Here is a 21,499-nt window from a genome sequence, read left to right on the forward strand (position 1 = left end):
CCCTACAAATAACCCAGAGATGCATTTTAAATAAAACCACACATTCTACTCATGTAAAAACACGCTGATTCCCAGACCGTCCGCGGACTGGATTTAGAAGGCGATTGGGCCGGATCCAGCCCCGGACCTTAGTTTGCCTACCCATGTGCAAAAGTTTCCACCCCTGGAGGAAAATGTCTCCACTGACATGCAGCTCTTACCCTATCTTGAGGAAAAAATGGGGAGCCGTGCACAGTGTCTGCAGGCAATTGTTTTCACGGTTAAAGCAAACAGCACGGTGATAAGGTGGTATACGCCCATGAAAAGCCCTGATAAGTGCAATAATTAAATAATCCACTGCCCACACACCAGAGCTGCAGAGTAATTAGGCTGGTCCCCTAATTACTCTGACAGAATCAGACTTCTTCCTTGGACCGTGATAAGATAGGGCTGTAATTTTATCTCTTGTTTTCTTCATGCCTGGGAAAGGCTGTAATGCCGAGAGGCCAAGTGTCTCGGGGAAAGTTATACAATATGCAGACCATCCTTTAAGCAGAAGATTGTCAAAGCTTTGCATTGTGGGGGTGGCTGGTATCAGGCTGCCTGCAAGATTAGCACCACATGTTAAAAACAAAAAGCCCACCAAACCAAATAAACTTTAAAAATCTGGCACCAGGCTTGCGTTAAGGTTAGCACTTTCCGGGGGGAGGGGGGCGGGGGAGAGAGAAAAGTTGGTATTAAACTACAGTGGTACCTCGGGTTAAGTATTTAATTCGTTCCAGAGATCTGTACTTAACCTGAAACTGTTCTTAACCTGAAGCACCACTTTAGCTAATGGGGCCTCCTGCTGCCGCCGCGCCGCCAGAGCACAATTTCTGTTCTCATCCTGAAGCAAAGTTCTTAACCTGAAGCACTATTTCTGGGTCAGCGGAGTCTGTAACCTGAAGCGTATGTAACCCGAGGTACCACTGTAAGGTTACCAGATTTTTTTTCAATGAATCCAGGGGCACTTTCCAACTTCAGTAGGAATGATACGATTTTATCAGGGGATTGATTTGTAAATATGGGGGCAGACCCCAGGAAATGGGGATGTCTGGAAACCTTATATTAAACTGGGTTTAAGAGTTAGTACCAAGGGACGCGGGTGGCGCTGTGGGTTAAACCACAGAGCCTAGGACTTGCCAATCAGAAGGTCGGCGGTTCGAATCCCCATGATGGGGTGAGCTCCTGTTGCTCGGTCCCTGCTCCTGCCAACCTAGCAGTTCAAAAGCACGTCAAAGTGCAAGTAGATAAATAGGCACCGCTCCTGTGGGAAGGCAAACTCTGTGCGCTGCTCTGGTTCGCCAGAAGTGGCTTAGTCCTGCTGGCCACATGACCCGGAAGCTGTACGCCGGTTTCCCTCGGCCAATAAAGCGAGATGAGTGCCGCAACTCCAGTTGGCCACGACTGGATCTAATGGTCAGGGGTCCCTTTACCTTTAACCTGAAAAAAACCCAACCTGAAGCGTCTGTAACCTGAGGTATGACTGTATAGAAATGTAAATAATAAATAATCATAATAATAAAGCCAGCCCCACAACCTGGCACTACTAAAGCGGCCGCCCTCTTACGTTTGAGGCTTTAACACATAGATTTTTGTGCTTTTATACTACAAAACACTCTGTGATCCTCGGAGGGAAATACAGTGGACGCTTGGGTTGCGAACGTGATCCAGCTGCGGGTTGCGATATGGCACTTCTGTGCATGCCCAAAGAGCAATTTAGCGCTTCTGTGCATGCGCTACTGCTGAAACCCAGAAGTAACCTGTTCTGGTATTTCCGGGTTTCGGTGGTCCATAACCCCCCAAAAAAAACACAACTTGAAGCGTCTGTAACCCGAGGTATGACTGTATAGAAATGTCATTGTATTTTATTGTTTTGCTGGAAGCCGCCCAGAGTGGCTGGAGAAACCCAGCCAGATGGGCGGGGTATAAATAATTAATAATAATAAAACAAACAAACAAACAAATAAAAATAATAATAAAGCCAGCCCCGCAACCTGGCACTACTAAAGCGGCTGCCCTCTTACGTTTGAGGCTTTAACACATAGATTTTTGTGCTTTTATACTACAAAACACTCTGTGATCCTCGGAGGGAAATACAGTGGACGCTCGGGTTGCGAACGTGATCCATTCGGGATGCACGTTCGCAACCCGCAGCTGCGCATCTGTGCAGCTGTGGGTTGTGATATGGCACTTCTGTGCATGTGGAAAGAGCAATTTAGCGCTTCCGTGCATGCGCTACTGCTGAAACCCAGAAGCAACCTGTTCCGGTATTTCCGGGTTTCGGTGGTCCATAACCCCCCAAAAAACACAACTTGAAGCGTCTGTAACCCGAGGTATGACTGTATAGAAATGTCATTGTATTTTAGTGTTTTGCTGGAAGCCGCCCAGAGTGGCTGGGGAAACCCAGCCAGATGGGCGGGGTATAAATAATTAATAATAATAATAATAAAACAAACAAACAAACAAACAAATAAAAATAATAATAAAGCCAGCCCCGCAACCTGGCACTACTAAAGCGGCTGCCCTCTTACGTTTGAGGCTTTAACACATAGATTTTTGTGCTTTTATACTACAAAACACTCTGTGATCCTCGGAGGGAAATACAGTGGACGCTCGGGTTGCGAGCGTGATCCATTCGGGATGCACGTTCGCAACCCGCAGCTGCGCGTCTGTGCAGCTGTGGGTTGTGATATGGCACTTCTGTGCATGCGGAAAGAGCAATTTAGCGCTTCCGTGCATGCGCTACTGCTGAAACCCAGAAGCAACCTGTTCCGGTATTTCCGGTGGTCCATAACCCCCCAAAAAACACAACTTGAAGCGTCTGTAACCCGAGGTATGACTGTATAGAAATGTCATTGTATTTTAGTGTTTTGCTGGAAGCCACCCAGAGTGGCTGGGGAAACCCAGCCAGATGGGCGGGGTATAAATAATAAAAAAATAATAATAAAAAACCAACCAACCAACAAACTAATAATAATAATAATAATAATAATAATAATAATAAAGCCAGCCCCGCAACCTGGCACTACTAAAGCGGCCGCCCTCTTCCGTTTTGTATATTTTTGTGTTTTCCCACTGCAGATCCTCGGAGGAAGGGCGGCATAGGAAATGAACCAATACTACTAATAACCACCATAAGCGTGGCGCTGGGCCCCAGGGCCTTGCCCGCGCCGGGGATGTGTGGGTGTCCCGGGGGCTGAGCTCGGCCCTGGGCCTCAAATCCACTCAGCCCCGCAGCTGCGGCGGAGGCCTGCCCGCCTGTCCCTCCTGGCCCCTGCTGAGGCGGCGGGGAGCCGGCGAGGCCCAGCCCTGCCTGCCTGCCTGCCTGCCGCCGCCGCAGCAGCAGCCTCCCCCGGCGGGCGGCGCTCCACTCGGCGCCGCTGCTCCGCCCCGGGCCTTGGATTGGCGGGAGGCCGCGGCTCCTCCCAGCGCGGGTCGGGGGCCGAGGAGCGAGGGAAGCGGGACGGAGGAGACGTCGGCGAAGGTAGCGCCGGAGGAGGAGGAGGAGAAGCGCTGCCGCCGCCGCCGCCGCCGCCAGCAGAAGGAGAAGGAGCGTCGGAGGCCCCAGAGCCCGCCCCCTCGCCAGGTGAGGCGAGGCCGCTGGCGGGAGGGCCCGCGCCGGGGGCTCGCCTAGAACCCGCCGCCGGCCTCGGGAACCACAGCGGGGAGCTTCCTTCACCCCCTCACCGAAACAACCCCCGAGGGCGCCCTTGCCAGCCCCGCACCCCCAATTCGCGCTTTTCAGCGCTATAATAGGACCTTCCCCCCCTTGGAAGGATTGTAGGGGAATTATCCTTCCCTTTTTTTTGGGGGGGGGGTGATATTTGAGGCGGGGTCCTTCGGGTTTCAGCCTCATTTCGGAAGAGGAATCCCTCCCCCCTCCACATATTTTGGGGTGTCTGTGGGGTGGAAGTCAAGGCGTGGACTCGAGGGGTCTCCATCCTTTTTTGGGGGGGGGTCTGGACCTCCTTCTCTTTAGCTTTGGGGGGTGTGGGGGCTTCAGGGCTTAAAGAGGGGGCCCTGCAGGATTTGGGCTGCCTTTGCATTTCAGGGTTGTTGTTTTTTTGTGTGGGGCGGAGGCTTCTTGTCCCCATTCCCCCCACCCCCCTGCTTGAGTGTCGGAGGGCCCCTATATTTAGGATTTTGTCGTGCTTGGGGAATCTGGAATTGGAGTCCCTGCTGCTTCCAGCGTTTGGGATGATGGAGAGATTTTCTGTTTCCAGGAGGCAGGGATTTGGGGTGAGGGCTTCTTTCTCCCCACTCATATTCTTTCCCCCCCCCACCCCCTTTCCCCCTACTCTTTGGGATTTGATTCTGTGCCTTTTGAAGGCTGCCCCTAAGCCAAACGGTCCCCTTAAATTGGAGAGAGGCGGCTTGACCCTGCTGCTCCAATTGCAAAGACTTCCTTGTTCCATCACCAGGGACCTCGGAGGAGCTTCACATCTCAGCCCCTTTTTTTGCTTAGGGGATTAGGAAACTGGAGCAATTGCCAGCCCAGGTCCCAAAGGCTCCTGGTGACACGATGAATTTGCAACACAGAAGGAGTGTGCGGCCTCCCACACCTGGGAGCAAGCCCTGTTGAATTCAGCAGGATTTACTTCTGAGTAGACAAGATTGTGGACGCAGGTGGCGCTGTGGGTTAAAGCCTCAGCGCCTAGGGCTTGCCGATCGAAAGGTCGGCGGTTCGAATCCCTGCGGCGGGGTGCGCTCCCGCTGCTCGGTCCCAGCGCCTGCCAACCTAGCAGTTCGAAAGCACCTCCGGGTGCAAGTAGATAAATAGGGACCGCTTACCAGCGGGAAGGTAAACGGCGTTTCCGTGTGCGGCTCTGGCTCACCAGAGCAGCGATGTCACGCTGGCCACGTGACCCGGAAGTGTCTCCGGACAGCGCTGGCCCCTGGCCTCTTAAGTGAGATGGGTGCACAACCCCAGAGTCTGTCAAGACTGGCCCGTACGGGAAGGGGTACCTTTACCTTTACCTTAGACAAGATTGTGATTATTTTGCTGTTGCATTTGTTAATCCCTTTTCTTACAAAGGTAGCTGTTTTGCATTGAAGCCAGTTAAAAGGCAATAAAAACCTAAAACAGGCAACTTGGTGCAGTTAGCAAAAGGAAAAAAGTCTGGGCTACAAGTCATGCTTGGTATTGTGCTGTCCGTTAATTTAAATGGGACTTTATTTGTTTCTGTCTGTGTCTGTATATAGTTAACTGGACATGGTTCCAAAGATTTCACTGAGCTAGCACATATGTTGCCCTTCAGTTTGCTCACTTATTTTTGTAATTTTAAACTTGTTTTAAACTGGATTTAATAATGTGTTTTAATTGTTGCTTCCCGCCCTGGGATCTTAGTGTGAATGGCAGACAATAAATTGTAATGGTAATAGTAAGGGAAACCCTGTATGCCTGCGTACACAATTTTTCTCTTACCTGCACAGGTAATTGGCTTGTGTGACGTGTCATGTGCTTCTTTCCAAAGGGAAGGTTTGAGAAGGGACTGTGGACTCTCAGTGCTGGAGTCCTCAGTTTTTACTCCTTGGCTGTAAAAATATTAGGTATGTTCGGGCAGCTCTGTTTGGTTTGAGCTATGAGGAATCCATGATGGGCATGACTGTTGCCTTTGAGTTGGTGGCGTGGTATTCCTGTGGTAGAATAAGTGACTTTTCACCAGCGCACACTTGTGGATATGAAGAATGAGTCCCATAGTGTTAATGCATGTGTTTTGGGGTGCTCCCAGAGAATAAAAATGAATGGTGTTTTTGCTAATGCTATGCAAATACTAGCATTCTTCTAAGCTAGTTATGCAATATGTGATCTTGTAAAATGTACTGACTACTGTACCTTAGAAGAGCTAGTTCTTTGGAAAAAACCTACTTTTTCCCACTGCTACCCTTTTAACAGAGGTTCCCATGGCAGCTTCTGCCAGAGGAATTTCAGCCATTCATCCCTTTCCCTTTAAAGAACACCTGCCATTGCTATTTATGCTGCTGGGGAAAAGCAATTACCCCATAACTAGGGTTCCTGCCAGCCATGTTAATTTAGGAGAGCATTATCTGCCCATGCTCCTTTTTCCACAAGGGCTCTCACACCAATGTAGCTGCTACTCCACGGAGGGAAGAGATGAAAAAGAAGGTGATGCTGATAATAGGGTTGCCATATCTTGAAGAACAAAAAAGAGGACAGCTCGAGCCGGTGAAAGAGGGGCACTGGTGTATGGGGCCACCGCTGTGCCAGTGTGCCTCTTTTCCCAACTTGGGCTTGGGCTGGCAGCGGCTGCAATGTGCAGAGCCGCCTGAGCCAACCCCCAAATAAATAAATACCCCCCCAAATCACAGACATTTCCTTTAAAATGTAAAAATCCCCCTGGATGGGCCTGTTGGTCCCCCCAAAAGAGGACATGTCTGGTATTTCCCAGACATATGGCAACCCTAGCTGATAAGGAATTTGCTAATGGTGCCTCATTCCCTTGAAATCTGTATGGGGTCCGGCTGTAGAGGAGATCTGTCAGTTTCGCCTTTTGCTGCTGCATTAGAGCCAAGCTGTGCAGGCCTCATATTTTATCTTTAAAAATCTTAAGTTGGCAAGCTTTGTTCCCTTCCTGTCTGCTGTCCTGCTACAGTTTTCAGGTAAAATGGTGCAAAGTTGAGAGACCCCTTGGGAACTCCATAGTAGGTATAGTACATGGGTGAGGTTATACACTGTCCCTGAATGACTCCAGCTACAAAAGCTGAGGCTGCTGAACAGGCTCTTGAGCTGCGGTGTTGTTTGCGGGGTTTTTTAGTTGGGTGGTGTTGCTGCTGCTGTTGGGTTTTTGTGATTTATGTGGAAATTCTTCAGTTTGCTTGTTTATATTTTGAAGTTTTATTTGTTGCTTATGACTACTTCTGATATGTTGCAGTTATGTATTTTTTCATGTTATAAGCCGCCTGGAGCATGATTCGAATTGTGGAAAGGCGGCAGACAAATAAATATTTATGCCTGTATGTATCCAGTGTTTGAAATTAGTGAGCTACATTTTGCACCTGGCTTCTGATCACTTGCGACCAAGTGAAGATGTTGGGGCATCAGGATGGCGCATGACGTCTCCACCATCTGGAGGTGCGTGCCTGGGGATCACAGGGTCTTGCCTGTTTTCACACACTAATACCCCATCCTGTAGAATTCTATCAGTTATATTTTATCTGCACAACAGAATTAATTTCTGGAACCAAAATGCTTTTTCTATACAGCCTGAGCAGGACCAGTCTCCATTAAGAAGATGAAGTTGGAATATAGTCCACTATATATGTGGAGTGTCCCTGGATCAAGGGACTTTTCTTCTTTAAGTTATCAAATCTCTTAAACTAGCTCAGGGTTGCCATCTGAACTAGCCAGATGTTTAACTGATAATCAATCACAGTCAGTTCATCATTTGAAAAATAAGACATTAGAGCCATCTTGCTCCCAAATGGCAAACTAGACATTCTGTTTTATCGCCTGTAACCTTGGTTTCAGGAGCCATTTGGCTTCTAGATTATATATTATAACATCAAATGTATTATAAGCCATATATCTGAAGCAAGGGAGGCCAGAGTGCTACCTTGGACCACACTTGAAAATCATATAATTATGGCAAAAGCTCCAAAGATAATGACTGGGAGAAATCGAGACTGAACCTTTCTCCCTAACATGCTAGATAACTTGCATAGCTGAGTGCTGAAATATTCCATTCCCACCTGCGGCAGCCTGAAGTGGATCAATCCAGGAGAAGCTTTACTATTTGATTTTACTGAGAGTATAAACTGGTTCTTGCCAGTTTCTGTGTCCACAGTACCAAATTGCCCATCTAGAGTTGCCTGATGTTAGGAATGAAATCCATGCCATACAAACTGGCAGTACAGTGTCTTAGTGGAAGCTGTGTTTTTCTAGGTGGGCCCTGCAAATGCAGTCTATTAAAATGCAGTGGGCATTTTTTTAAATAAAAAGTGATGCGTATCTTTTCATCCCTGTTTTCGTGCTTGTATGATCAGTTCTGTTCCCTTCCCTTTCTTGGTCTCATTGCTGTGTGGCAGTTACATAAAGAGCGTATTGTGGAACTGGATTGGACAGAGTGTCGTCAGATGCGCAGTGACACTTCAGGATTCACTGACGACGCTCTGCAATGGGCTCAACACAGCGTGCACCGAGTGAGCTGGCACCAGGCTTTAAATACTCGGCACATTAGTGTCTCTTTAAAAATTCCTTTTCTTGAAGCCTCGGCATTGCGCTCATACTAATTGCATGGTTTTGGGTAGGTTAAATATGCTTATGCCATTTTTAAACAAAGGGCATAATGACAGTAGCTAGCGATTCTTGCTTTGGTGTTTGAGGCTTAAAGAATGTCTACGATGTGCGTTTTGAGCCGCGGTTCCGAATATGTTATTAGGATGCCAGCCTGAATCTTTTATTAACAGACAGAAGAATGTGACCCCAGGTTGCTGTGGTGGTGTGTGTGTGTGCGCGCGAGCATCTGTACGTAAGGATTTTTTAAAAAAAATTAAGTACAGCCTTTCTCAAGTGGTTCTACCAATTAATAAGCCAACATGTTCCCATGAATAGAGTGATGGGAATTCACAGCGGATGCAAACTTGAGAGCCATGTCAAAATGTGTTGCATGTTTTTTTCTATAGGAGGCACTTGCTCTTTATTTCCACCCTGCCTTGCTTCTCCACCCTCCCACCCAAATGTTCTTCTTTTAACAAATGGACCAAATGGACTTCAGGACCCTTCCCCTCTCACCAGCCCTACTCCCCATCCTCCGAAGTGCCTTCACCTGGCTGGAATGTGTCCTTTACCTGTGATAATTACACCATATTTCCTGGATGGAGAATTGTGTGTAGGTGTCGGGAACCTCTGACGAAAGCCAGAAGCCTTTGACTTCTGTGTCGCTGGAATACAGTGGACTGTACAAAAATAAGGCTTGCATCTGTTTCTCTGCCTACTTTTGCCTCTGGTCCCACCCATGATTTGCATGCGGCCCCTGGAAGATTGGCCATGGCGGAATGTGGTCCTTGGGCTGAAAAGTTTCCCTGTCACAGCTTTGACCCATCACATGGTGGTTTGCGAGGTGGGCCCCTGCCTGCCTGCCTCCTAGTGAGCAGTCCTTCATTAAATACATTTTCATTCCCTCCTGTATACCCTGATAGGGGAATAATAGAGCTGCTCCCCACATGTCTGGTCAAAGAGCTTGGCTTTCCTACAAGCTGGAAAGGAAAACCGCTGTGTCTCTACAAGGAGAGCAGATGCAGACACACACTCCATTATGTAGGTGTTGGTTGATTGAGAACACAACTATTCAATGCATCCTCTCTGTCTTGAGAGCTCTGAGCTTTTGCTGTTGCTTTTGACCGAATAAATGTTCCTGGTGTTGTTGTTGTTTTCTGGATGGCTGGGGTGATGGGCACTTCAGGGATCTTATTTCAAACCTCAGCTTGGCTATGAGCATGCTTGTTGGTCTTATGAAATGTCTCAAAGATGGAAGTAATAATGGCTCAAGCCAATATGACAGTGTTAGAAACTCAATTATACAAACTAGGTGCCAAATGGCTCCTTAAAGCAGGGTGGTGGTGGTGGTTGTTTAGTCGTTTAGTCGTGTCCGACTCTTCGTGACCCCGTGAACCAGAGCATGCCAGGCACTCCTGTCTTCCACTGCCTCCCGCAGTTTGGTCAAACTCATGCTGGTAGCTTCGAGAACACTGTCCACCCATCTCGTCCTCTGTCGTCCCCTTCTCCTTGTGCCCTCCATCTTTCCTAACATCAGGGTCTTTTCCAGGGAGTCTTCTCTTCTCATGAAGTGGCCGAAGTATTGGAGCCTCCGCTTCACGATCTGTCCTTCCAGTGAGCACTTAGGGCCTCAGCTTCAGGATCTGCCTCAGGCATGCACCTCCAGATGGTGGAGACGCCTGGTGCCCCGGCACTGATAGCCAGGTGGAAAATGCTCCTCGTGCCTGACAAATTTTGAACGCTGCAATAAGGATACTGTAAAGTTGTAATAAAAGACTGGTGCAAAGCGCCTTACAAGCTAAAAGCAAATTTGAACTTTAGGGGCAGGGGCTGCCGGTAGTTTGGTGCTTAACTGAGCTCCGCAATGAATGAATGGTCTGGAGTGCATCGTTAGCCAAACCTGCATTTCCCATCTCTCTTTTCCAGGGTTTGTTATGCTTACAGGATTATGTGTGACTGTGCAATGTTTTTTCTTTACGGAAGAGGGGAAAGCATGGTGTGGCTTACTTATACATAGAGATGAACTGTATTTTTTGTGAATTAGGTTGGCTAGACATTTGAACTCATCAAATCAAGAGTAGCTGTGCCTCCAACTGCCTGAATCTGTTTGGAAACCAGCCGGGTGGCCTGGAGGGGATCTTTGTAGGCAAGGACACAGAGAAGCCCAATACTGTGGCTGCCTTTCCTGCTGCTCCTGCACACAGAGACTTAAGATAAGTGGGGAGAAGGCTTGGTCAGGCCCTGACCTCCTTAGCTGCAGAGATGGAGACTACACCACCAGGTGCCTTCAGAGCATCTGATAGCAGCTTGCAAGCTAATGATGGGGGATAATAAAACCCCCTCTTCAGATGCTAATCCGAAGTGCTGGTCCCAAGGCTGACATAAACTGGGAGTGGAACATCTGGCATAATTTGTGAGCAGCGCCTTCTTAAGAGAGTAGGCAATACACTGCAGCCTTTCTCTTACGGTTTATAGCTTCCTCAAGTCTACCATTGACTCTTCTCTCCCCAGTCATAACATGTAAATGCACTTGTTCCGATCATAAACGTCGCTTCCCCTCTGGACTTTCGCTTGTGATGAGTTTGGCCTTTGAAACCATAGCTGGCAAGTTCTCTGCTGTGCATTTCCTCTTTAATAAATGGATAATCTTTTGCTTCGGGGACAGGGTGTGTTTGGATACTGAGTGCAAAGGAGGGAAGGAGTGCCCAGACAGCTAGGGAGTGAAAGAGTCTCATTCACTAGCTGTGCTGGCACTGCATCTAGCTAGTGCCTGCTGTTGCATGGCACTGCCTATCAGCGGTTTTTATTGGGTTTTCAGTAAACGCATGGCAGCAGCTGAAATAAAAACTTGTGTGATGAACAGTCATTAAACAATCAACGCCACTCCCTTACGCTCACCCTGATTCTTCCTAGTCTTGTGTGAGTCGCTCCCTTCTAGAAAATATGTATTAAAAATACCTGGGCTCAGATCTCTTTGCACACTTTTCATAGTATATGGGCCGTTGTTTTTGTTGGCATCCGTCTGACTCGATAGACAATGGAGTGCTCCTCCAGGGCTGAAGTCAAACCGCTGCGTTCGCAGTACTGAAGTGACCCCCGGGGTGCAAGCCTGGCCAGTGTGCATGAAGGTCCTGGGCTGCCCAGGCAAAAGACCCCCCTCTTGGACTCCAAAGGAAAGCAGAGCAATATATTTGGCTGGAAGAGTCTTCTGTCTAAAACCCTGTCACATGGAAGAAGCTTGTTTTTTCCTGCTCCAAAGGGTAGGGCTCGAAGCAATGGCTTCAAGTTACAAGAAAGGAGATTCTGACTAAATCTCAAGAATGACTTTCTAATAAGAGCTGTTCAGCAGTGGAACAGACTCCCCCAGAATGTGGTGGACTCTCCTTCCTTGGAGGTTTCCAAGCAGAGTTTGGATGGCCACCTGTCATTGATGCTTCAGTTGAGGTTACTGCATTGCGGGGGGTTGGCCAAGATGAGGGTCAAGTTGGGGTCCCAACTCTACAATTCCATGATCCTGGAGGGCTGCTGCCATGAGTGTAGACAATGCTGATCTTTGATGGACCAATGGCCTTGACCTCCATGTAAGGTAGCTTCCTATGTTCCTGTATCTGTTGCAATAGGACTTCACACATTTATAGAACAAGATAGTGGGTCATCATGAGAACCTACTGATCTAGACACTGTCTGTTTCCATTGTCAGGAGGGCTGGAGCTTGGGAGAGACCTGCTGTTTCAGCATTGAAGCGGTTCAGACTGATAGCTGCTGATCCTTGCCATATCCACACTGGCTTCTGAATGTTGCATGTAGGATACCCCGTTAGCTGGGGGAAATCTTTTGTAGGAAAAAGATTGGCTAAGTTTCTCCAGCTGTGCCAGTCTGCAGGTGGCTAAAGAAGTGTCTCGTAAAAATCTGATGGTTGACCTACAACTCACACTTAGGGGCTTAGAGTTTTGTGTGGTGGAAGAGTAGATAGTGTATTTGACCCTGAAGGCATAGAGGGAGCGTACACAGGGGTAGCTGCAGATCATTTCCTGAAGTGAGGAGGGTAGGAGGGTAGTAAACTGCCTTACCCGAGTCACACCATTGATCCATCCAGCCCCGTATTGTCTACAGTGAGTCGGGGCAGCTCTCCATCCCTATCTGAAGATGCCAAGGACTGAAACTTGGAAAGTTGTGCTGTATCACTGAACTACAGTCCTTGAAAAGAAGGGGAATTTCATACCTATTTGCCTTTTTTGTGTTTTAAAACAGCACTACTGCCCTCCTGCCTGTTTCTGGATACAATTCAGAGTGCTGTTTTTAACTTTCAGGCACCTGTTATGGCTATGGCTCGGGGCACAGGTATCTAAAGGACTGCCCACTTCCATACAAACCAGCACAGGTATTTCGGGGGTTCCCATTGGTGGCTGTTCTCTGGGTGTCTCCAACACCGGAGGGGCAGCGGGTGGCAAGTGTGTTGCGTGACACTCTTTCAGAGGGCAGCACCCAACTACAGCATATCCTCTCCACAGAGAACAGGTGCAGGGTTAGGTTTTAGGTGCTTGGGTGAGGACTTCACTAGCCTGCGCTTTTAATGAATGGTGGTTGTGATCTCGTCTGCTGAGAACTTCTGCATGTTGTTATTTTTGCTGCTTGATGGCTGCTTTTCTAGCACACCATTTTGATCTGACTCTTTTGAACTTGAAAAACTGTGTTGTTTCTGTTCCACAACTTTGAAATGGACTGGAAAAATCTCAAAATGTCATGTTTGTGCCTAGGATCCTGAAGCATTTCTCCAGCTGACGTAGACCTAGTGGTTGTGTGTAGTTTAGTCTTAAAACCTCATGGTGCTATTTTCTTGTTTGGTGTATGTGCACAAGGGAAGGGTAATAATAATAATAATAATAATTTATTGTTTATACCCTGCCCATCTGGCTGGGCCTCCCCAGCCACTCTGGGCGGCTTCCATAGAAACCAAAAATACACTAAAATACCACACGTTAAAAACTTTCCTGAACAGGGCTGCCTTAAGATGTCTTCTGAATGTCGCTTTGACATCTCGTGGGAGGACGTTCCACAGGGCGGGTGCCACTACCAAGAAGGCCCTCTGCCTGGTTCCCTGTAGCTTTGCTTCTCGTAATGAGGGAACCGCCAGAAGGCCCTCGGCGCTGGACCTCAGCGTCCGGGCAGAACGATGGGGGTGGAGACGCTCCTTCAGGTATACTGGACCGAGGCCGTTTAGGGCTTTAAAGGTCAGCACCAACACTTTGAATTGTGCTCGGAAACGTACTGGGAGCCAATGTAGGTCTTTCAAGACCGGTTTTATATGGTCTCAGCAGCCGCCCCCAGTCACCAGTCTAGCTGCCGCATTCTGGATTAGTTGTAGTTTCCGAGTCACCATCAAAGGTAGCCCCACGTAGAGCACATTGCAGTAGTCCAAGCGGGAGATAACCAGAGCATGCACCACTCTGGCGAGACAGTCCGCAGGCAGATAGGGTCTCAGCCTACGTACCAGATGGAGCTGGTAAACAGCTGCCCTGGACACAGATTTGACCTGTGCCTCCATGGACAGCTGTGAGTCCAAAATGACTCCCAGGCTGTGTACCTGGTCCTTCAGGGGTGCAGTTACCCCATTCAGGACCAGGGAATCCTCCACACCTGCCCGCCTCCTGTCCCCCAAAAACAGTACTTCTGTCTTGTCAGGATTCAACCTCAATCTGTTAGCCGCCATCCATCCTCCAACCGCCTTCAGACACTCACACAGGACCTTCACCGCCTTCACTGGTTCTGATTTAAAAGAGAGGTAGAGCTGGGTATCATCTGCATACTGATGAACACCCAGCCCAAACCCCCTGATGATCTCTCCCAGCGGCTGCATGTAAATGTTGAAAAGCATGGGGGAGAGGACAGAACCCTGAGGCACCCCACAAGTGAGAGCCCAGGGGTCTGAACACTCATCCCCCCCCCACTTTCTGAACACGGCCCAGGAGGAAGGAGCGGAACCACTGTATGACAGTGCCCCCAGCTCCCAGCCCCTCAAGACGGTCCAGAAGGATGTTATGGTCGATGGTATCAAACGCCGCTGAAAGATCCAGCAGAACTAGGAAACAGCTCTCACCTTTGTCCCTAGCCCGCCGGAGATCATCAACCAGTGCAACCAAGGCAGTTTCAGTCCCATGATGAGGCCTGAATCCCGACTGGAAGGGATCCAAATGGTCCGCTTCTTCCAGGCGTGCCTGGAGTTGTTCAGCAACCACTCGCCCAGTCACCTTGCCCAAGAATGGAAGATTTGAGACTGGGCGATAGTTGACCATCGTGGCCGCATCTAAAGATGGTTTTTTAAGAAGCGGTTTAATAACCGCCTCTTTCAGCGGGTCTGGGAAGGCTCCCTCACAGAGGGAAGCATTCACCACCCCACGAAGCCCATCGCCCAGCCCTTCCCAGCTAGCTTTTATAAGCCAGGATGGGCAAGGATCCAGGAGACAGGTGGTTGGTTTCACTCATCCAAGCAGCCTGTCCACATCCTTGGAGGTAACAGATTGGAATTGATCCCACGCAACTTGACTAGACAGGTCTCTAGCACTCTCCCACCCCGGCCCTGCTCCCACGGTGGAGTGGGAGCGATTTTATCTGCAAAAAACTTTGCAAAATCATTGCAGGAGAACATGTGGCCCATACTGGGCCCCGATGTTGCAGGTGGTTCCGCTGAATTGTGAACTACCTGAAAAAGTCTCCTGCTGCTGTTTTCTGCAGATGCAATAGAGGCGGTGAAGAAAGTCTTCTTCGCTGTCGCTATCGCCACTTGGTAGGCTTGACGTTGAGCTCTAACCTGTGTCTGGTCAGATTCGGAATGAGTTATCTGCCACCGGCGCTATAGCCGTCTCAACTATTGTTTCATTGCCCTCAGATCCGTGGAAAACCACGGGGCTATCCGGGCTCCATGCAATCGGAGAGGGCGCTTCAGAGCCAAACAGTCAATAGCCCTGGTTAACTCCACATTCCAGCGGGCCACCAGGGAATCAGCTGAAAGGCCATCAACATGGGATAAAGCATCCCCTACCACTCTCTGGAAACCATTTGGATCCATTAAGTGGCGGGGGCGGACCATCCGAATTGGTCCCACCTCCCTGCAGAGGGGATGGGTCGCAGAGAAGTCCAGTTGCACCAGGAAGTGATCTGACCATGGCACTTATTTCGTTTCGCTTTTACTTAGTGTCAGATCACCAACATCCATAGAGGTAAACACCAGGTCCAAGGCATGTCTGCGGCTATGGGTTGGGCCAGACTTATTCAGGGACAGCCCCATGGAGGCCATGCTTTCCATGAAGCGGCCCCTTGTAAGGTCGTGTCGGCATGGATGTTAAAATCCCCTAGGACGACCAAACTAGGTGTCTCCAGGAGAACATCCGCCACGACCTGAAGCAGCTCGGGCAGGGAATCCTTGGTGCAGCGGGGAGGTCGGTACACCAAAAGGAATCCTGTACTGCCCCTATTGCCCAACTTCCAGAACATGCACTCGGAAAACTGGGTCTTCCCAATAGGACGCCTGGTGCAAACTAATGACTTCCTAAAAATTACTGCAACCCCCCCTCCCCGCCCACATGACCTGGGTTGCTGTGCGTAAGAGAAACTTGGTGGACAAGCAGCGGCAAGGACAGGCCCATCTGCTTCATCCAACCAAGTCTCTGTTACACATGCCAGGTCAAGTCCTCCATCCATGATCAAGTCATGGATGGCAGTGGTCTTATGAATCATTGACCTGGCATTGCACAGCAGCACCTTCAGGTCATGTGGGTATCCCTTGCTGATTCTAGTATCCATCCGGTCAGGACCAGACCCGGAGGCAGGGTAGCTTGGGAGCCTGCATAGATGTAGCTTTTTGCCATCAAAATGCTATGTGTCTCTTGACCTTCTGATATATATATATATTTAAAGATAAGCTAGGGAGACATGGTTGATGATTCCCCCTCCCTGTTTCTTATTGGAGCTTAGTGGCCCATGAAAATACAAATATGCTTTCAGTTTAGAGAAATGCACAATTGCAAACAATAAGTGACTTTTTCAAAATGCCCTCCAGCAGCGGCAATTTCTCCTTGCGCACAAAGCAGTCCTGTTTACAACTTGGGAGAGTTATGTTAAGTGGTTTTTCCAGCAGATATTTTTGAATCCTTTGAAGCTGCCTCCTAGCCATACAAGCCCAGAACATAGGTGCGAAAACCACAGGGGTACCATTTGCTGCTCAAAAGACCTGTTCTTTCCTTCAGGGCAGTTTATTTTGCTAGTTGTTTTCCAGAAAACCCACATTATGCCCCCCCTCCCTTGTGAGCAGTTTGTGGGTTCAAAGGTCACAGTAACTTAAACATGTGTGCTTTTCTGTGCATTTGGCTGTCTGGAGGACCGTAGGAACTGAGCTGCGTGTTTGGGCTGAATTAACTGTGTCTGTTGCGTTTCTTGTATTGCATTATTTTTCAAAAAGAAAATAAAAATGTGTTAACGCAACCTGATTCCTATTTGGAATTTCCCCAACCTTGTGTCCAAAGCCATGGGTTGTACACAACGGAGTTGTCTGTTTAGTGCAAGGACTCCCCCCCCTTCTCTCCCCCGCCATGTCCCCTTTTCCAGCCCAGATCTGCTCCAGAGGGTTGGTGGAAGATCCAGAACAGACTGGGGCAGGGAGATGACATGTCCTTGGCTTCTTTCGTTATAGATCCACAGGCTTTCAGAGGTGATATGGCACTCAATAGCAGTTGGTAGGAATCACAAGTGGGGAGAGGGGCTGTTGTGCTCAGCTCCTTTGCTCAGGTTTCCCATTGAGGCATCTGGTTGAGGCATCTGAGAGCAGGAGGCCGGACTAGATGAGCTATTTACCCAGAAGCCAGACGCTTTTGATATTCTTAATGGGTGGATTTCTGCCCTTCGCTGCTGCTCCCTACATAGGAATCTACCTTGTGCCGAGTCAGACGATTGGTCCGTCTAGATCAGTCTTATCTACACCAATGTTTCTCAAACTTGGGTCCTCAGCTGTTGTGGGACTACAACTCCCATCGCCCCTGGCTAGCAGGACTAGTGGTCAAGGTCAGGGATGATGGGAGTTGTAGTCCAATAACTGCTGGGGACCTGAGGAACACTGGTCTACACTGATTAGCAGTGGTTCTCCAGGGTTTCAGAGCAGGAGACTTTCCCAGTCCCACCTGGCATTTAACCAGGGACCTGTTGCATACGAAATCAGATCCACAAGTAGCCCCAGGACTCTCCAGACTGCAGTTTGGAAACCCCTGGTCTGGCGGGATGCTTAGTTTTGTCTTATCTCCCATTCTTTCCTTGCCTTTCTTTGTCTCCACAGCCAGGATTTTACCCTAGCAGTCTTCATGCTTTGGTAATGCTGATTTCTCTCTCTCTCTGTCTCTCTCTCTCTCTCTCTCTCTCTCTCTGTGTGTGTGTGTGTGTGTGTGTGTTTGCTTCTATCTGCTTGCAGTTCTCACTAAGTTTGTGATTTTGAGCAGTAAGGTCAAATGACACTCTGCTGCAGGAGAAGGTCTTGCTGATTAGAACCAGCTAACTTGTGGGGGAAAGTGAGCGTACTGCTGCTGAGGTCATGAGGGTTTTCAAAACAGCAGAATGCGGTGAGTGTAACAGCTGCAAAAAGCGACGTGTTTAGATGATGCCTGGAGTTGGGCTCTTGCCAGTTTTTAAAAGATAATTGGTTGTAATTCGACAAGCAGTGCACTGGTTTTGCGGTGCTTGGATGCAAACCTGCGTCTGTCCTGATGGGAGCCAGAGAGGACACTCGTGATTCAGAATTCAACAGATGACAGGGTTGGCTCATTCACATGCTTCGTTCATGTGCGCCTGTGGCTTGTTTCAGCCCTTTTACCGAATAAAGAGAGACTGATGAATGACCACGTAAGCTGCTGTTGTGATTGCTCATGCATTCCAGCGGAGTCCACACACCGCTTCTCTTGGTATTAGATCAGAAGGGCTGCATTGCTATGTCAAAGCAGTGTCAACCTATCCTGGCACCTTGTCTGCTACCGTGACCAGCCAGCGGCCTCCAGAAGCTTACTAGCAGAACTTGAAAAAGATGGTCACCCTTTATATCAGCCTTCCTCAACCCTGGCACCTTCCAGATGTTTGGGGCTGTGATTCCCATCAGCTATGTTGGCTGGGGTTGATGGGTAGCGTAAATCCAAAATGGGTGGCACAGGACCTGTGAATTGTACCTCTGCATAGCCAGACCTCCAGTGAGTGACAGGCGCAACAACGCTCATCCATAAGCAGTCCCTGCTTTCGTTTGTTTATTACATTTGTATACCGCCCTATACAAACAGGGCAGTTCACAACACAAAGTTACAGCAGCACAAAATACAGTGGTGCCCCGCAAGACGAATGCCTCGCAAGACGGAAAACCCACTAGACGAAAGGGTTTTCCGTTTTGAAGGTGCTTCGCAAAACGAATTTCCTATGGGCTTGCTTCGCAAGACGAAAATGTCTTGTGAGTTCCTGCGGGGTTTTTTTCCCTCCCCCCCTTTCTAAGCCGCTAAGCCGCTTATCAGCTGATCCGCTAAGCCGCTTATCAGCTGATCCGCTAAGCCGCTTATCAGCTGATCCGCTAAGCCGCTAATAGCACTAATCCGCTAAGGCGGTAATGGGCTTGCTTCGCAAGACGAAAAAAACCGCAAGATGAAGAGACTCGCGGAACGGATTCTTTTCGTCTTGCGAGGCACCACTGTACTTAATAGAACTAATTACAACAATGAACAGTACTAATGTATATAAACTTCAGAAGACGCTCAGGTTGCGAACGTGATCCGTGCGGGAGGCACGTTCGCAACCCGCAGCGTCGCATCTGTGCACGTGTGGGTCGTGATTTGGTGCTTCTACGCATGCGCAAAGCGCCGAAACCCAGAAATAACCTGTTCTGGTACTTCCGGGTTCGGCATGGTGCGCAACCCGAAAACGCACAACCTGAAGCGTTTGTAACCCGAGGTATGACTAATAAAAAATATGCTCCCCAACAAAAGCCTCTAAAACAATCCCCCAGCCCACCGATACCAATACAAAAACCCAAATTAGCACATAACATTTAAAAACAACCCCACCCTCCAGATAAAACAACACCCACCCAAGTCAAAACCCCACCCCTGGTTAAAATAACCTAGCAGTTTCCTGCCTCCACCAGTGCCTGCCTTACTCTAGTAGTAAAAACGGGGGTGGGGAAGCTACACAAAAAAAGCAGAGTTTCTCTATAACCCCCCAACCCCCCCCTTTTGTAGCTGAAGCTCTGTTTGAGCTTTATCCTGCCCACCTTTTCCATTCCGAAGGCGGGCAGTCTGCCTCGGTTACCCTTAAGGAAGAGTTTAGGCTTAACTTGCAGCAATGATGGCGGTGAAATCGAAAGCCATGCTGGCCGAACAGCCTTGTAGTTGCTCTGCTGCTTTTAGTGCATAGGGAAGTTCCTTGCCCGTTATAAGGGGCTGCGCCTTGCTCTGACGTGCAATCCCTTAAGGTGCTGCCCATCTTGGCATATACTGAAAGAATGTTGGAAATGGCACATGTATTCCAATGGAGTCTTGCATTTGCAGCTCCCATTATTTCCTCTGGCCGTTGTCTCCGGTGGGTCATCCTTGTCATTCATTTTAGTCCATCCCATAAGTTCTTGCCTATTGCTTCTCAGAGGGACGCGGGTGGCACTGTGGGTAAAAGCCTCAGCGCCTAGGGCTTGCCGATCGAAAGGTCGGTGGTTTGAATCCCCGCGGCGGGGTGCGCTCCCGCTGCTCGGTCCCAGCGCCTGCCAACCTAGCAGTTCGAAAGCACCCCCGGGTGCAAGTAGATAAATAGGGACCGCTTACTAGCGGGAAGGTAAACGGCGTTTCCGTGTGCTGCGCTGGCTCGCCAGATGCAGCTTTGTCACGCTGGCCACGTGACCCGGAAGTGTCTCCGGACAGCGCTGGCCCCCGGCCTCTTGAGTGAGATGGGCGTACAACCCCAGAGTCTGTCAAGACTGGCCCGTACGGGCAGGGGTACCTTTACCTTACCTTTATTGCTTCTCAGAACCTTCGTTTCTGGTGATGGGCGGGGCCAGAGGCCAAAGTGGGTGGAGCAATGTATGTAGATTTTACCTTTGCTTTGCAGGCTACTTTTTGCACACACTTGCATGTGCCTGTACCCTTCCCCCAAGCAAGGAGTATTATTGGAGTTCAGCTCGAAAGAGGGTGCAAAGCAGTGCCAGGTAGGGGTGTGGCTTGGAGAGTCCCAGGGGCCAGATAGAGGAAGACAGAAGGGCAGCCTTTGGCTTATGAAAAGAGGCAATTGAAATTCAGCAAGTTCAGATCTCTCATATGTTTGAAGCTGCGTTGGGATAAGGTTAATCAAATACAGATATTTATTTGCTTTTTTAAGCTCTTGAAGTTCTTGATGGTGGCAAGTCCTACCTTTCCAGTCTACCTCTTTCTTTCAGAGACGTGTGGAGGCCAAGAAAAATAAACTGGTACTTGCTCATTAGCTTTGACGTGAGGCACAAATAAGCTTGACAGCTTCGGAACAACTGATGCTATCAATAGTGGGGATTGTCGTCACTCTTGTGGTTTGTGGTGATCTCTTTATTATGATTTTGGAGATAATAAGGGCTTATTCATACATGGTAAGGTATGAAGGGTTTTCTCTGTCGTACTGAAATTAACGCCCTTGAATTCTTTTGATAGTCAGGCACACCTCGTTTTGGACCATTCTGGCTCAAACACAGAGAGAGCACTGTGGTGTCGTGGTTGGAGTCTTAGACTAGGACCTGGGAGAGCAAGATTCAAATCCCTGCCCAGGAATTAAGCTCACTGGGTGAGTCTCTCAGCGGAACCCACCTCACAAGGTTGCTCTATGAGCATAAAATGGGGAGAGGGAGAAGCATGTATGCTCCCTTCAGCTCCTGTTTATAGGTCTGGAAACTCTGTATTTTGGAGATGATAACCTTGATATTTCTATATTCAGCAATATAGTCCCTTCTCTGTGTTTTTGACTGCTATTCCCATCAGGTCCAGCCAGTGCTGGGGAGGGCTCCAGGTTGCTGAAGGACTGGCTTACATGGTCAGGGATGGAAGAGCCACTGTTTTCCATTTTCTTTGACCAGATTCAGCCTTAGAACGATCTATGGGTAGGCTGTTCATTCTCATGAGAGCCAATGTGGTGTAGTGGTTCAGAGCGGTAGACTCGTAATCTGGGGAACCAGGTTCGCATCTCCACTCCTCCACCTGCAGCTGCTGGGTGACCTTG

General features: G+C 49.0%; 1 protein-coding gene across 2 annotated transcripts in view; it reads left to right on the plus strand.

The window, feature by feature from the left end:
* The first annotated feature begins 3,421 nt into the window (after nt 1-3,421).
* The window catches only part of FBXO34 (F-box protein 34), a 58,087-nt gene continuing 40,009 nt past the window's right edge, over nt 3,422-21,499 (plus strand). The window contains exon 1 of one of the 2 annotated variants that reach the window (XM_079993044.1): nt 3,422-3,607. The gene's annotated coding sequence lies outside the window, so the exon portion shown is untranslated. Of the gene's footprint in view, nt 3,608-4,089; nt 4,261-21,499 lie in introns of those variants that run through there. The other variant, XM_079993043.1, reaches the window with a different exon arrangement.

Source organism: Podarcis cretensis (assembly GCF_951804945.1).
Source record: "Podarcis cretensis genome assembly, chromosome: 1".
Classification (NCBI taxonomy): Eukaryota; Metazoa; Chordata; class Lepidosauria; order Squamata; family Lacertidae; genus Podarcis; species Podarcis cretensis.